The sequence below is a fragment of the Vigna umbellata genome, chromosome 8 (assembly GCF_029865625.1).
Source record: "Vigna umbellata cultivar VRB3 chromosome 8, Vumbellata_1.0, whole genome shotgun sequence".
In the NCBI taxonomy this organism is placed as follows: domain Eukaryota; kingdom Viridiplantae; phylum Streptophyta; class Magnoliopsida; order Fabales; family Fabaceae; genus Vigna; species Vigna umbellata.
The window spans coordinates 11,594,713-11,604,918 of record NC_142172.1 but is presented as its reverse complement, the minus strand read 5'-3'; the positions used below and the strand labels follow the sequence as shown (position 1 = coordinate 11,604,918).

The following is a 10,206-nucleotide window of genomic DNA, read 5'->3' as shown; positions in this document are numbered from 1 at the left end:
ACCTTTTTTTTGTAAGTGACAAATAATTTTATCCCTTTTGATTCTTCTTCCTTATCTTCCATAATCATTCTTCCCGCTCTTTCACCCTCTCCCGCGATTCTCTAGATCGAGTGAAATTCAAGCACTTAAGTCTATGAACAAGTGAAGAATCAAGAGAACCATGCAGTACATGCCACCCACTAAATTGCAGAGTCATGTATGCATGATTGAAACTTCTAGAAAGGATCGATGTTGCTTGCCCTATTCTTCACAATCTTCTTGAGTGCAACACAACCCACAACTTTAAGAGCCTTCAATTATAATGTGACATGTTATGTTAACTATGAAACTACTTATAATTGTTTATATATAACCATGTTCCTCCATGTACAAACCTATAATTTGAATGGGCAATTGGAATGAGCAATTGGGTTTACAAGTAAGGATGATGTTTTCTTTCCTTCAGAGTGTGACACGAGATAATGTCCTTAAAAGAAAAGGCTTTGTTGGTGCCACTGTTGTTGATCCTCTAAGTACTAGTAAAGCAGCCTTTTCAATCTCATAACTTGTGTTGTGAAATTTAAAATTGAGGTTAGGTATAAAGGTTTTAATATTTGATCTATGTTTTGCTGGGGAGGGACCTAAGGATTCTTTGCGTCTTGGGTAAACAAGACTTGGACAATGTGAAAAATTCATTCTTTTTAAGAAATCATACTAGAGTTTGATGATCTTAAGCTCTAGGTGCCAAGAACGGACCTAGAGTGACATTCAAAGAGAACTCCTAGGACATTATTAATTGTAGCTTCATAACTAAAATTGAACCATTACAAGAGAGGGATGGAGTGGTGTAGTCAAACTTTAACACATTTTCATTATCTGGAAGTCAACCATTTTCAACTCCAATTGTTGTACAACATGTTTTACTGTCAAAGTTACTTTTTTTCATGAACCAACTTTGTTTTACACTTTATAGAACCCATTTACTATTTCATTCACAGTTAAACTAGTTAAGGCATTTTGCTTTCTGTCAAATCCCTGTGGATACGACACTTGTTATATTACAAATTATCCAGTATACTTGTTGGTATATTTGGTTGCTTCGTGGGCACCCAACACTTCACCCTCTCCCATGATTCTCCAAATTGAGTGAAATTCAAACACTCAAGCCTACGAACAGGTGGAGAATCAGGAAAACCATGCAATGCATGCCACGCACCAAATCACGAAGTCATGTATTCACACATGATTGAAGCTTTGAGAGAGGACCACCGTTGCTTGCCCCATTCTTTATAGCCTTCTTGAGTGCACTTTTAGAGCCTTAAATAACAATGCAACATTAAATGTCAAGCTACTTACAATTGTTTGTACATAAGTCATGTTCCCATGTACAAACCTATAATTTGAATGAGCAATTGGGTTTATAGGTAGGGATGATGTTTTCTTCCCTTTAGGGTGGGACAAAAGATAATGTCCTTAAAAAAGGTTTTTTTGGTGTCATTGTCATTGATCCTTCAAGTGCTACTAAAAGAGTCTTTTCAATCTCATAACTTGTGCTGTAAAATTTAAAATTAAGTTTAGGTATATAATGGTTTTAATATTTGATCTATTTTTTTTTTTTTGTTAAGGAGGGATATGAAGATTCTTTGCTTTCTTGAGTAAACACGACTAGGACAAGGGGAGAAATCCATTGTTTTTAAGGTGGAGTTAGAAGCATGGCTATCCTTACATAATGTTTTTCTAGTTGTTCTTAAGATGAGATATTTGAGGTATATCTGAGGAGCAAGGCGTAGTAGAGTGATGGAGTTGGAGAAGAAGAAACACAAAAATGGAAAGATGATAAATATTATATAAAGGATAGAGAAAAATAGCACCACAAAAGTGGAAGGAAAAACAAACATGAAAGAAGAGAAAAAAAGGAGAGAGGTAATAGAAGGTACACTGGTCAATAATTTATTGTTAAGTACTAGAACTTAAGTTTCATATAAAAACGAAATAAAAATCACAATATAGTTTAAAGAAAAAAATATATCTATCTTTAAAATAATTATATCATTCTAATACATTAATAATTTTTTAATCAAAGTGCTATCAAAACTGATTTGATATGAAATGAAAACATATAGATATGCTTCTATTTTGACGGGTAAATTAGTTTTATATAATAAGTAATGATATATTTTTAATAAAATAAAAATATATAGTTTTAATATATTAATTTTAATTCCGTTAATTGTTTTTTAAATTTTATTAATACAGATAACATAATTAAATACATGTTTATTAACTGGTATATAGATGTATTAAAATGAGTATGAGTATTCATATACAAATATAATTTTAAATTTATAGAATAAGACGAGCAAATGATAAAAGGTTTATTTAAAAGATAATGTATAGTAAAATTGATTTTTTTATAATAAAATCACATAAAAATTATTAAAAAAAATTATTGCACTGAAATTATATTTATTTATGTATTAGAAACAAAAAATATCAATATTTATCATAATGTTATTTACCTTGCTTTTTGATATATGTACATATTTAACAAATATTAGACATAAGCCCATTCATAGATAATATAATTAACTAAAGAATAATGAGCAATGAGATTAAGAATATAGGCACAAATGTAACAAATTAAATCTTGCAAAATTGATCAAAGGAAAGGAAAAAACAAAAACCCTATTGTAAGCAGCTGATGCCACGACATATTGACATAAACATGATCAAAATTAATGCTAAGACGATGCCAAAAACAATCAATTTGATCTTCATATTTTGAACCCACATCTTCCTTTTAACCTTTGTGCCCTGTGTTCTAAAGTCTTGTGCCTGCGACAACAAGTGATGCACAAAAGGTTTAAACATATTTTCAATTTCTGCTTCTTTTCTTAGTGCTTTTAAAATAATTTATATAATGTTTCAATATTTGTGTTAATTTTCTACCATTATTTAGATGCTTAAAAAGTCAGAGATTAAAATCAAAATACCATAATGATTAAAATAAAACGAGACTATAAATGCAGGACTAAATTAAAATGTAATAAAGTAGACTAGTCATCATTAAAGTTTCAAATTATTTATATTCTTGACTCTCTTTTTTTGTATCTTAGAAATAAAGTTTCATAATATTTAATTTTATTTTATTTTTGCTATTATTTGTTTATCATTCAATTTTTGGATGACTGTAGAATAAAAAAATTGAAGTTCTTCAATATGTTTATAGAGACTAAATTAAAAATTATATAAAACTATTTTAATCTTGTAAAGTTTTTATATTTTTTTTTCTCTAGTCCTTTCGAAATTATACGTTAATTTTTACTATTTCATATGGTTAAAGATAATATATATATATATATATATATATATATATATATATATATATATATATATATATATATATATATATATATGTATGTATGGTTTGCAAATTTACTTAAAGTTTTTTTTAGTTAGTACATTTTAGTAGAATGTAATAAGTTTTAGGTTAAAAAAAATCTTTATTAAAAAAATTAACTTTAAATTCAAGAGTATTTTAATAATTTTAAAATTTAATTTAAAATAAAAAAATAAAATTTGTTATTTATCACATCATGATTGTGCTACGTTTATTACTAGTTATTATCTTTTATTTTATATTTTTAGTTGTTTTTTAAAATAAAAGGTAATAACTATTAATAATGAATAATAAATAACTATTTTTTTTATTTTAAATTAAATTTTAAAATTATTAAAATATCTTTAAATTTAAAGTTAGTTTTTTTTAATAGAGATTTTTTTATAACTAAAACTTGATAGAATGCTAAAATGTAGTAACTTAGTAAATATGTAGACTAGATGAAGAATTATATAATTTTTTTTGTTCTTGTGTTATGTTTTTTTTTCTGTGTTCTGTTCTACTACTCATCATTAGTTTTTGGGTGACTGGAGAAAAAAAGTAAAAATAAAATTCATTTGTAAGAACTAAATTAACAATTATGTAAAAGAACATGTCATCACATGACATGTTGCAACAGTAATTAATATATCTAAGTAAGACATAAGCAAGAATAATGTAAAACAATTAAATATTACGAAAAAAAATACTAAGAAAAACTAAGTAAAAATTATCATGTTATAGAAATTAAACATATATTTGTCTCAGAAAAAAAAAACAGAAAAATTAATGGAACCTGTGAGCGAAGACTGTCAGTCTTATCCACCAACATCTCAATCTTTTCTCCTCGATCAAGCACCTATAAAATAAACCAAATTCATAGATATTTCAATCAAATCAAATCATCAATAATAATAATAATAATAATAATAATAATTAATGGTGGAAAAAACCGTTTTAAATAACTCTAAATTAACCATTTTTATATAAATCTTGCCTTCTCGATGTTTTCCATCATCACACCCTTCACTTCAGAAACTTGAGCCTTCACTTTGGCAAGTTTGTTGATCTCTTCAGGATGATCAACACAGTATTGCATTTGCTGTTTCAGTTTTGGCCTGAACATTTCAAAAACCATGCATTCATTATGTTTAAATTTTCCAAATTCTCATGATAATTTTTATAATTAACTATATAATGATGAAATAAAACTCTATCTAATGATAAATAAAGTATCAGAAAGAGTGTTAGAGACATTAGGGTTTCTCATAAATAATTGAACGACATCATATAAAAAATTATTTGTTTTTTCTCAAGTGCATGAAAATGTATCATAGTAATTAAAAAATGTACCCAAATTCTCTGTTTAGGCTCTTAGCAGAAGCAGTTGCAGCTTTTCCTGCACCATATTTTTTGCTGAATTCTTCCTTCACACGTTCCAGAAAAGCAATAGGAAGCTGTCTACCAGCAGATTCAACAGCCACCACACAGTAGGCTACAAAATCCAAAATTTCAACCAAATATTTTACAAAACATCATTAAACTTTGATCCCCTTTTAACTGTTTCTATTTTCTTAAAGTCAAACATATACAATCAAATTCTGATCCTACAATCCTTGTTTCTTTTGTAAAAGGAACAACATAATATGAAACAATTTCAAACATGTGCTATCAAACATGTGCAGTGATTGAAACCAAAAAAATGGAAAAACAAAAGCTAGAATGATGAAGATCTAGATCAAATAATGACGAAAAAGGTATGGATGATGAAATGAAATGGAAAGATGCATGACGTACTGAATCCACTTTCAACAAGATAATTGAAAGTGTGGCCATCACAATTGTAGGTGAATCTGTTGTTTGTAGAAGGAAGCTTCTGCAGGCATTGAGAGGCAATGGTGGTGAAGTTCCCAGAAAATTCAGTGTACTCAGCAAGAATCATGGTGCCTCGAGCCACAAAGCTGTAGATCAAAGATTGTTGCCCCATCTTCAAAAACCACACAAAAAGTTTTGAATATCTCAAAATGCAAAGAGAATGAAGAGAGGGGCAGAATGAAGAATAGACAAAAAAAAAATGGTAGGAGTAGAGAAGACAAGACTTTTGGTTTGGAAATCTCCAATGTTTGTAATGATACCCCGAAAATGCGGCTATTCAAGCTCTTCGCAAACAATTTCTTCTCCTAATTTTTCTCTTCTACGAATTAAACTTTTCACTCGGCTATTTTAACTCGATGCTCAATTTATATATATATATATATATATATATATATATTCAAACTAAACTTAATATTATATATTTTTTTGACATATTTAATATTTGTGAAAAATTGAATAGTCACCAATTTAATGTTAATTGTTGTTACACAATGTAAAATTAAATAGTGGTCAAGTTTTCGAAATGTTTAAAATTTAAATTTAATGAAACTAAGTGATTTCATATGTCACATCAGATCAAATCCTACACTAATTTTCATAAACTTTACTTTCAAATTCAGTTTCACTTACCTTTAAATTCACTCAAATAAATAACAAAAAATTTACTCTCAAATTCATTCAGTCACTCTTCCCCAAATCATCTCCCCAAAGTAAACACACCCTTAAATACATAGTCGAAGGGTGAATAGAAGACATAAGCGATAACATAAATTTTATAATGCCTTTTTTGCAAACTGTACCTTGTGTTTTGGACAAGAGATTTAAATAATTTTAAAAAATTGAAATACATAATATTTGAGTGATTGAGATTTTTTTAATTTTTTAAATAATTTGTTTGGATAAAGTAATTAAAATAACTTAAATTTTAATTATTTTTGTTTGGATAAAATAATTTAATTTATATTTTAATCAAAACTCAACTTTATCATTGAGTCTAAGTTGAGTTAGTTTAACTTTCAATCTAGAACAACTTGTTTTAATTTCAATTCGAGACAACTTAGTTCAATATTCAACACAAATCGATTTGGGTTGACATTTAGCCCATATCAACTTGACTCGACATTTGGGTTAGGCCAACATAACTAGACTTTCGCTCAGATGACTTGACTTGACCTTTAGTTTGGATCTGACTTTGATCAACCTTCGGTCGAGACCAACTTGGCCCGACTTTGGCCACACTAACTTGGCTCGACCTTCGACTGTGACAACTCGGTTCAACCTTCGGCATGAATCGACTCAGCTCGACAATCGGCTTAGGCCCTATCAACTCGACATGAACTTCGACCCAAGCCAATTTCGCTTGACCTTCGAAATAGGTTGACTCAGCTCGACCTTTGGGATGGACTGACAAGGCTCAACCTTTGGGACGAACTGACATAACTCAACCTCGGACCCAAACCAACTCAGCTCAACCTTCCCCCTATGTCGATTAAGCTTAACTCTTCTCGGGCTAACTTGGCTCGTCATTCGACCTGTTCTTACTCAGCTCTACCTTCGGCCTAAGCTTGACTTGGCTCAACCATCACTGTTGCTCGACTTGGCTTGACCTTTGACCTAACTTAATCGGCTCGATCATTGACTTAAATTATCTTGGCTCGACCTTCGACCCAAGCCAAGTCCCTTGACATTTGGCCTAGGGCACTCCATTAATCCTTCACCCTGAGCTGATTTCACTTAACCTTCGGCCTCAACTAGCTCGAGTGGACCTTTGGCTTGATCTTCAACCCCGACTAATTCGGCTCAACCTTTGGTCCAAGCTATCTTTACTTGACCTTCGGCCTGGACCAACTTGGCTCGACTTTCAACTCAGACTAAATCAACTCGACCTTCGACCTAGGTTAACTTGGCTCAACCTTAAGCTTAAACTAGCTTCACTCAACCTTCATCTTGAACCGACTTTACAGGACTTTCAACCTAGGGTGACTCTTGTCAACATTTGGTCTGGGCCACTCCACTCCTCCTTCGTCCCTGTCGACTTTGCTCGACCTTCGACCTCAATTGATTGACTGGACATTCACTCTGGACCAACTCGGCTCGAACTTTGACCCTGATTGTCTCGGCTCACGTTTGGCTCGGGCTGATTCGACTCGACCTTCGGTCCAGGCTGGCTTTATTCGACCTTTAATCTAGGTCAATTTCATTTGACACTGGGTCGTACCATTCCACTCGTCCTTTGGCCTAGGTTCCACTCGACCTTACCCCAAACTAACTCGACTCGACTGCTCGGGTTAACTTAGACCGACCTTTGGCCCAGTCCAACTCAACTTGATCTTTGGTCCTGGTTAAATCGACTCGAGCTTTAGTTTTTGTCTAATTTACACGAACTGACATAACTCAACCTTTAGCTTGATGAATTGGGTTGAATTTCGGCCCTGGTCCATTCAACTCGACCATTGATCCAAACCTAGTCCACTTGATATTTGGTTTTGACCGAAGGTCAAGTTAAGTTTGTCCAAACTCATAGTTGAGTTGAGTCGACTCAAACTAAATGTCAAGATGATTTGATATAACCAAAACTTGATATGAATTAACATTTTGGATTTATAAACTTTCTTCATTCTGACCAATGAAAAATTCCATAACTTGTAAAATTTCAATTTTCTTCTTTTTTTTAGTAAATTTTAAATTATATTATTTTAGTTATTTAAAATACATCCTTAAAATTCTTTAATTTTAAATTTCTTTTAATGTTTCATCCGAACAAATTATTTTACTTCAAAATATTTTAAATTTCCCAAATAAATAAATCTATTCTTAAATTACTTCATCCAAACACAATTTTAGAGAATGACTATTACAAGTATGGATGACAACTGGTCGGGTCGGGCACGGATAGTGCCTACCCGCAACCCGACCTGCCAGATAAAACTGTACCCGCTACCTATGCGGGTATCTGTTTAGAAAATACCCACGGGTATTTTAAAACCCGCGGATACTCGCGTACCCGCGGATACCAAAAAAAATATATTTTAACTCTTCTTGCTACTCATTTTAAGTTGAGTGTTAAAAAAAGTTCTTCAAGTGAAGCTGAGAAGATAGATATGAGCAAAGTTCCTTATGCTTTTGCGGTGGATAGTTTGATGTATGCAATGGTATGTACAAGGCCTAATATTGCACATGTTGTTGGTACAGTTAGTAGATTTTTGTCAAATCCAGGTAGAGAGCATTGGAATGTTGTGAAATGGATTTTGAGGTATCTTCGTGGTACTAGTGGTTTGAGGCTTTGTTTTGGAGGTGATAAATCTACTTTGGTGGGTTACTCATATTCAGATATGGCTAGAGACATTGAATCCAGAAAGTCCACTTTAGGCTATTTGATTCAGTTTGCAGGGGGAGCCTTGACTTGACAATCAAAGTTATAAAAGTGTGTAGCGTTGTCTACTATTGAGGCAGAATCCATTGCACTTACTGAGGCATGTAAGGAGTTGTTATGGGTGAAGAATTTCTTAGAGGAGCTTGGTTTTAGGCAAGGTAAATACTTGTTGTATTATGACAGTCAAAGTGTTATTCATCTTGGTAAGAATCCAAGTTTTCATTCTAAATCCAAACATATTGATGTGAGGTATCATTGGATACATGATGTTTTGGATGCTAAGTTGTTGGAATTAGCTAAAGTTAATACAGATGATAATGGTGCTAATATGATGACCAAGGCATTGCCAAGAGGAAAGTTTGAAGTTTATTGTGAGACCGCTGATTTGGCGGATATCTCCACATAGTCGTGAGGGGAAGATTTGTTAGGTTATTGGGTTCCCTTCCTATGTGGAGAATAGGCAAAATAATGTGGACCATTATGTCTCACTAGGTTAAATGGAGATGGGTCAGACTAGTTGGGCACATTAGAGTCATTTGAAGAGAGGAAAAAGCCAGGTGAGAGAAAAAGGAAGATAGAAAGCATTTCCCGCATAACCCTAAACCTACATTGGTGTTTTCGTCGTTGTGAAGTCGTTCACCGTTGGATCGGGCTGATTTTTAGACAGTGGGTTCCAGACGTATGGTTCTTCAATCTGACTGGTCGGATTATGAATCGGAGGTCTAATTGGGGAGAAAATTGTCCCGCACCAGCAGCCTTATTTTGGAGAATTTTCATCTTCTTTGTTCTCATTTGTAAGCATTTGTGCTTACTTAAATTGGCTTATTGAAAATACCATTTGGTGTTATTATTGGAGACTCTTTTGTATCGTATTATTGATCATGGTGGATTTTTCTTTGGTCTGGACGACTCGTGGTTTTTACCCTTACATTGAGGGGTTTTACACGTTAAAAATTGTTGGTGTCTCTTTGTGCTTTGGATTCTATTTTTTGTTCTATTTGTTTGGTGCTCCTCGCACATTCTCGCAAGAAGGGGGATTGAATTTCCGTTACGTTATTACTTTTTGCTAAGTTGTTATATTTTTTGGCCCTTTCCCCATTAAGCATATCTACCTATAAATAAAAGCCATCATTTATATAAGTTTTTCAGACTTGATTAATGAGTAACAAAACTCTGTCGTTTTGGAGAGTTAGTGTTCTTGATAGAGAGTCTTATCTTGAGAAAGGCGATTCAAGTGACAACTCATTCACTTGTCTTGGAATAGTCCAAATGACATGGATCAAACAATTGTCGTGCTTTTAATGAAGTGTTTTAAGTCCAATGCTAGAATTCATTCGCGTGGCTTCATCAAAATAATTTGATTCTACAAATCATGTTTATGCATCTGTGTTTGTTGAACTCGAGTATAAACAATGCTTATATTCTTTAATCAACTTGTATCAATAGTAGACAAATTTAAGTAGTCGTTTGATATTATACCAAAACTAATTGTCTTATCGTTGAAAACCAACTTGTTTGATCAATTGTCTAATCAACTTATACCTTGGAGCATTTGATAACTTTGTGTCATCTGACTCTAATCTTTTGGAGTGTCTAATGA

At 32.2% G+C, this 10,206-nt stretch overlaps 1 pseudogene across 1 annotated transcript; it reads right to left on the bottom strand.

The window, feature by feature from the left end:
* Positions 1–2,564: 2,564 nt before the first annotated feature.
* On the bottom strand, positions 2,565–5,530 carry LOC124831957 (putative vesicle-associated membrane protein 726; annotated as a pseudogene). The gene is made up of 5 exons (XR_015781581.1): positions 5,156–5,530; positions 4,712–4,853; positions 4,356–4,476; positions 4,155–4,217; positions 2,565–2,814 (listed from the first exon to the last, which is right to left on the bottom strand). The product of XR_015781581.1 is annotated as a putative vesicle-associated membrane protein 726 (transcript).
* Positions 5,531–10,206: the final 4,676 nt, after the last annotated feature.